Source organism: Crotalus tigris, unplaced genomic scaffold (genome assembly GCF_016545835.1).
Source record: "Crotalus tigris isolate CLP2741 ecotype Arizona unplaced genomic scaffold, ASM1654583v1 scf7180000018468.2839379, whole genome shotgun sequence".
Taxonomy (NCBI): domain Eukaryota; kingdom Metazoa; phylum Chordata; class Lepidosauria; order Squamata; family Viperidae; genus Crotalus; species Crotalus tigris.
This window is the reverse complement of record NW_024097024.1, coordinates 84171-91475: the sequence shown is the minus strand read 5'-3', so window position 1 is coordinate 91475 and position 7305 is coordinate 84171. Positions and strand designations below refer to the sequence as shown.

Here is a 7305-nt window from a genome sequence, read left to right as displayed (position 1 = left end):
TAGTTACTATTTTTTCACCTTAAAGGTTCAGGATATAAAGAATTTATCATAATCCCAAAGCAAGGGATCTTCTTTAAATAAGGAACAAATACAAATTAATTACAATATATATATATTTTTCTATCACTTTGGGGATATTGTTTAGGATTTTATATATGCAATATATTGCTTGTTATCTTTTGTTCCTTTTCAAAGTTAAAATTTGATACCAAGGAGTGCATCACCATATGCAGTGGCTAAATATTTATTTTTGCTGGCAATGTAGCCAAACCTGAGAGAAAAATGTAGCACATCAAGAAGACACTTCCACAGTGTATGTATTTGAATGGAAGCATAAATTGCAAGAAAAAAATGGTCTAAATTAAGATTAGTCTATTGCAGTTCACTTTATAGGAAGGTTGTTGTGCTTGGTGTCATTTGTATTTTTTCAAAAAATGAAAATGAAACTCTGTTTGGAAATGAAAATGATTAATTTTCCTATTAAACACTTCTAGTACACAGCAAAAAGTATTCTCTTCAGAACCCTGCATAAGCCTCTGATTTGCATATTTCCTTTCCTTTCCCTTATTTGGCAACCATAAAGAAATAACCTCTTGAGGTCCTGGAAGTCCATTAGAATCCAGCTTTTCTCCCAGCCATTAGGAATCGGGTGTTGAAGGGAGGGCAATACTTGTCTGTTTGTACTAGTATGAGTTTGTCATGTGGTGCCTTGATTTGTATTTGATTACTGTATTTAAACTGTATTTTTTTTACAGTTTTATTTTTATTTTTTCTTGTGGAGTGGTTAGTTAAGCCATCAAGGGTTATGTATTGAATGTGGACAACCATATACATTTTCTAAATAAATACATTTAGAGTAATATTGTTAAATGAAAAATCATATCCTAAAACCTGGAATGGACAATAATTTCGAATATATTGCCATAGTTTCTTATTTTTCTGCCATCATACAACGTTCACTGTATTTCCTTCTCTCCATCCCTAATTACTTCCCTTTCTGGAACAGTATGAAGGTTGGTATGAACAATGAACCAGTGTAGTGTTTATTTATTTAGTGTATGGCATATTATACATGACAAGCAATATAAATTAACATTTGAACTAGATTAGTAGAACCCAATAAAATATAAATACTAAAAAGATATATGTTCAAAATGCAAGAAGAAATCCTTCCTTCCACTTAATTGAACTCATTTTCAAATCCCCTTTCTACACACTTAAGGATTCTTCTCTTTTCACTAAAGGTATCTATTATTCTCAGTTTTAACAGAGAACTTAACTTGTGGGTTGAGGAAAAAAACACAATGCTATGATGATATTTCATAATTATTGTCCAATAACATTAGGACAAGATCTTTACTTTCCCTTCTCTATTATTGTTTAATATGTGGCTTACCTTTTTTTTCTAAGGAAAGTTAAATATTTTTTCTTCAGATTGCAGACCACATAGCTCTTCTATACAGCAAATATAAATATGTTTCCCATGAAAGTAAATGTCATATGAACGAATATAGGCTTCAGGTCATAATGCATATTCTGCTTCCTTTTCTCTTTAGGAAAATGTGATACAAATGTATTACACGTTTATTTGCTTGTATGTATGAAGTTATGCCAGTTTGCTCTGAGTGAAATGGGACCAGGATCCAAACCATATTTTACATATTTTGATCTTAATCATAATATTTTGGTAAGCATTTCCTGTTGCAGTCTTATTGCCGACCCTTTTTTGCTCCACTATTCAAAACCATTCTACTGCATTTGCTCATTCTTTATTGCCTGCAATGGAATCATTGTTTCCCAAGCTATCCTTGAAACATAATAATAGTTTGTCAATGTGGCAAATGACTTTATCTGGCCTGGGCTTTTTGCCTCAGGATATTAACTAACAAATTGATCCTGCCAGGACTCTCTTTTGCGTGCATTGTTTCTTAATTACATGATTTGTAAGATACGTCAGGCTCAATTATTCAATTTGAAAAGAGACCAGGAAGGGGGGGGGAACCCATACAACAGAGAAGACCAAAGGGCAAAAAGAATATATGAGGAAATATAAAAGAGCTCCTGCTATAACAAAAACAAAGCTGAAAGCCATAGGAAATTCCCTTCACTTGATAATCAAGAACTAATTTATATTTAGCTGGAATATCTCCCAGCTGAAAGCATTAGGTTTTTGTTATCCAAAGTGCACCTCAAAGCTCTACTGTAGTTTAGTTTAGTGATGCATACTGGCTGTGAACATGTAGAATGCAAAAGAGACAGATTTGTAAAAACAAAAACAAATCCGAGTTTATTTATTTATTTATTAAAATTTATAAACCGCCCCACTCACACAGGACTCCGGGCGGCTAACAATAAAAACACAATATAACTTAACAAGACAAACAATACAGTAACATTCATCCAGGGGTCAGATTTTATAAACCCCAGGCCTGCCAGAAAAGCCAGGTCTTAAGCAGCTTGCGGAAAACCAACAGGGTGGGAGTGGTCCTAATCTCCGGGGGGAGCTGGTTCCAAGATGTGGGCGCCATCACAGAGAAAGCCCTCCCCCACGGCCCCGTCAAATGGCACTGCTTGGCCGACGGGACCTGAAGGAGGCCCAGCCTGGGGGATCTAACCGGACGAAGGAACTATGAGGTAGTAGGCGGTCTCACAAATAGTCTGGCCCTGAGCCATATAGAGCTTTAAAGGTAATAACCAACACCTTGAATTGAACCCGGAGACCAATAGGCAACCAGTGCAGCTCGTGGAGGATAGGTTGAGGATAGGTTGAGGATAGGTTGAGGATAAATGATAAATGAGTTGTTTACTCATTTAAGTTTTTGGAATACCAAAGTCACTTCAAAATGAAGACACTACGGTTTAGCCAAATATTTTGTCAAGTCTTAAAGTTGAACTTTTTTTCCTGAATCAGTTCAGGTAAAGTAGCATTGAACTCCCTGCAGACTGTGATGTCAGAAACTAATGACTGAGGTTTATTCCTCATTCCAGGTATATTGTTGATCAGAATGACAACCACACTTGACTTGAGTAATAATTTATGGTTTGATTGTACTGAGCAAAAAACTCAGATAGAAAATAATGAATGTTCTGCTTTCATAATATTGCAAATGGGTAGGTAATGTTGTCAGCTTTTAGAAATCTTTATTACTACCATCCAGGCAACTTTCATCTATTACTATGAAATTTAACACCTTTTAATCCAATAAAGATATAGTATGTGGATGTTGCCTATAGTTTTTGTTCAATTCATTTTTTTCTGCTGTTTGATCCAACTATTGCTTTGTTACATTTTCTTCAGGCAGCATTTTTGCCTAGCAGCAAACTAAAAATAAAGGTAATGTAGAAAGTCTTTTGCTAGTTTCTTTCAAGGCAGACATAAAGAAAAAGTATCTACACTAAATGTTCTGTTCCCTCACATACAGCAATGAGTTTCTCTTCTCAAAATATTCTAAGCCAACATTCGGGGTCCAAGCATGCAGCATTAACTTATTAACAAGAGGTTTAAAAATAATCAGTATCTTGATATGGTTGAACATGGACTCAACCATATATCACCTCCTAGGCAGTCTTAACTAAACAGGAAGGCCATGGATCTCAAGGAGAGATAGCTGGCTTAACAGTCCTAAGACCCTGCCTACTTTGTCAAACGCCACTGAAGTAACAGGACAGGACAATACCAATCAGAGACAGGACCAAATCTGAACACAACTGAATGACTTTATCTGATACTGTAGTCCCTGGAGTATTCCTTACATCTCATGGAACAGAAAGGGTATCATGCAGGTTGGTGAAAGCATAGTTCATTATAGTTACATAAATCTTTTAGCAATTATGGGATTAAGCAATTAAATCAAGGAACATGTTCTTTTAATTAAATATCAATATCACTAATGTTAATTATATTTTTGCTTCTGTTTGATGGAATTCAATTGACACATTTGGAAACATATTTGGAAATATTTTCTCTTTACTTTTCTTCCACTTGCATTGCCACTTCCAAGCCTGGAAAAACTATTATCAGTGGTAATTTGAACTATAAAGTATCAGCTTGTCATAATGGCTACAAAGCTATCTCATAAGGTTCTTGGAGTAGGATTTAGTGGTTTTGTTTGTTTAATACATGAAACAATTGGTGCCATAAGTAAGCTGGGAACTGAATGATTCGGTGCCAGAAGACGTCAGCAACTAATAACAGCTATTACAGTAGCATTTCCTTTGCACTCTGTGATTCAGAAAAAAGCACTAATTATTGCTGCTTTTAGTAGGCATATAAGATATTATATGCATACGGCTGACATTGTATGGATACTTCTCACATAGCTATAGATACACCCACATACTAAAAGTACTGAAATGTCTTTGTTTTGTCTGTTGTTGGTTAGAAATTATAAGAATTGAAGACTGGAAGGAGGGGGAGAACAATGGGCTCTGGTAAAAGTTACTGCTAATGGAAAAATTTCTAGATTTAAAATTCAAACTGATACCTTGAAAGAAGGCTTAATTGAAAAGCCATTTTTTAATACAGTGTGTCCCTAAACACCATGAAAACCTATTGTTTAAATATAATCCAAGATTATAGTCACAAAGTTGGCCAATAATTAAGTTAATTGAATAGTTATTTCTCAGAAAGCAAAATGGAGGGGGTTCTTTAAATTTTCAGCATTTTAATATACAGTATTTCCTTTTTTTTACAGACTTCACTGAGATTGGATTTAATTCTGAAGTTTAATGAGAGAATAGTAGCTGTGATTACTCTCCTATAACGGTTTGTTTGGGGAGGGGATCTTTCTAATCCTTCAAACTGTTCCATGTCTGCCTAGAGCTAAGAAAGAGGCAAACTTTAGTCCCAAAGGTGCTTTTCAAGAGGCATTTGAAGACATTTCAGTTCTCTTCCAAGAAGCTTTTTCAGTTCTAAACTAAAGAACTACAGAACTGAAGAAGCTTCTTGGATGAGAAGCGAAAAGTCTTTAAGGAAAAACAAAGAAAGTCCAATTGCCTCTTGGAAAAGCACCTTTGGGACAACCATGACCTGGATGACTGAGAATCTCCATAGACATTCAGGTAAACTTTAGCCAAATATTCCTCATATGAGAAGTTAATCAGTTCAGAACTTTTGCAACTAGCACTAGCAAATTAATCCCAAAATATCTTTTTTTCCCTAATCTAAGTAATAATCAGATGGTTTCCAATCACTTTAATCTGTCCACAAATGTATTGTAACATCCCAGTTTTCTTTGCCCTCACACACAATTACTTAAGGAATTACCTAAGGAAAATCTCCGCTATCATGTTTGCAAGCCTGTTGTTATGGATGCAAACAGATGGATTTTCTAAAGCCTCTCCTATAAATCAGGACAGGAAACTCATGTCTACAAGTTGCATGCAATGACCTCAGCCTTACGGTTCATTTCATCAAATTTATGGTGCCAACGTGTTAGGAAATTTGTACTTGATTTCCTAACATTTTTATTGTAAAAGATGTACTTTTTATGGGCCAATAAACAGCCACTTTTTTCAGGCTTCACATACTTTTGTGGTATGAACTGTCTCTAAATAGAAATAGAGAAAAATAAGTAGAATCATTGCTTTCAAGTGCTAGATTTTTCTAAGTCTAGCACCATACAGTATTTTGCCAAGTGGTACCTGAAATGAGCTCGGGTTATATTGGGTAAATACTCTCTTAATGTCTTTTGTCCTAAAGTCTTTAACATAAAGATTTGAATTTATTGATAAAGAATTAAGAATTGGCTGGAAGAAAATGTTTTGCCAGTTGAAAACTAAATCAGAATAGGATATTTATAGCCTTCCCATGGCCATGTCCTTCACTCTCCTGCCTTGGATTTTTCAGTACAGTATAGAAAAAAAAAGTAGAAGGGAATTGGATGTTCCTTCTGAAGCACATGGTTGTATTTAGGAAAAGAGAAATACAGAATATTCTGGTCTAGCAGGTAAAACATCTCTCTTTTCCATTGTCTATATACGTACTTATATATACAGTGCTATAGATAGCCTTCATTTAGTGACTCTCTCAGACAGTAACCATTCAAATTTATGACAATAATGAAAAAGTAACTTTGTGACCAATCTTCACATTTATGACCTTTACAGTTCCACAAAGCAAAGGAAAACTGAAGTAGGTTCATAAGCACAGACACAGTTTCATTTAGCTATCATTTTGCTTAATGACTGAGTTGCTGGTCCTCAGTTATGGTTGATAAATAAGGACTACCTTTATGTGTGGGGGCAGTTATGAACATTTCATCCACAAATATAGATGTTTATGTATTTGTTGTATCATTGTACATCTGTGGGTAGTAATAAATAACTTTGAATGAATATGCTTAAAACTTTATTCAACTTTATTCAACTTTGAGTGTAGATAGGAGTGTACACAACTACAGAAACATACAATTCCATTCAGATCTTTACAAGGAGCCATATCTTAGAAAACAATTAAGAAAAATATTGTATATTTTCATTCACTAACCTGGAGTTTCCACTAAATTTGATGGGGTTCTGTGATAAACTAAGGACAAAAAAAAGCACTTGAACATAGCCAATTTTCTATCACTAAACTTTGCGTCTTTATCTAACAAATAGTGTAAACATTATCCTGTCAATTTAAGAGACAGGTAATCAGCTAATGCAGTGCTGGCTGTGGAATTCTGGGAGTTGAAGTCCACATGCCTTAAAATTATCAAGGTTGAGAAACACTGAGCTAATGGCAAATGTCTTATAACACTGACAAAAAGGAAGAACATGGGCCATGATTTTTAAAACAATTGTGCCTTGAAGCAATATCATGTTTCTATGTTTCTATGAAATGTTCCTGTATCTCCCTTCCAAAATAGCTGCAGGCTTCCTTAATACGAGTTTCAGATCTCCATTTAGGTACTGAAATTTGGTATACTTTTGAACCAGTTGAGGAACTAACTTTCAATGATTTATATAGCCTATGGAAGGCAGCAGATTCTGCTTGATTTATTCTGTCTAAAATACTTTACCTTAAGGTTAATTTATTTTAATATGGCCCTACTGGTGGATTAACACCAATGAAAAGCTGTAATAACTCAATATCCTTTGGGTTGCTTTTTCCTAAAAAGATTTAGAGTTCTCTGCCATTGTTAAGTGCACAAATCCAAGAGGTTGTGCAACCATTTCAGCCAGTAAATAAAATATTTACCAACTATTGGTTTCATGTTTACTTACTCCTGCTTCCTGCTGAAATATCATACTTGGATCCAGTAGGTAAACTGAAAAATGTTCTTAAACATTAAATTGGACTCTCTAGGAAAGACTTGTTAT

At 34.7% G+C, this 7305-nt stretch overlaps 1 long non-coding RNA gene across 1 annotated transcript in view; it reads left to right on the top strand.

The window, feature by feature from the left end:
- The first annotated feature begins 3652 nt into the window (after window positions 1–3652).
- LOC120312237 overlaps window positions 3653–7305 on the top strand; it is a 54628-nt gene continuing 50975 nt past the window's right edge. Inside the window, exons 1-2 of the long non-coding RNA XR_005557831.1 lie at window positions 3653–3783; window positions 4695–4765. This is a non-coding gene — a long non-coding RNA (uncharacterized LOC120312237). The remainder of the gene's footprint in view (window positions 3784–4694; window positions 4766–7305) is intronic.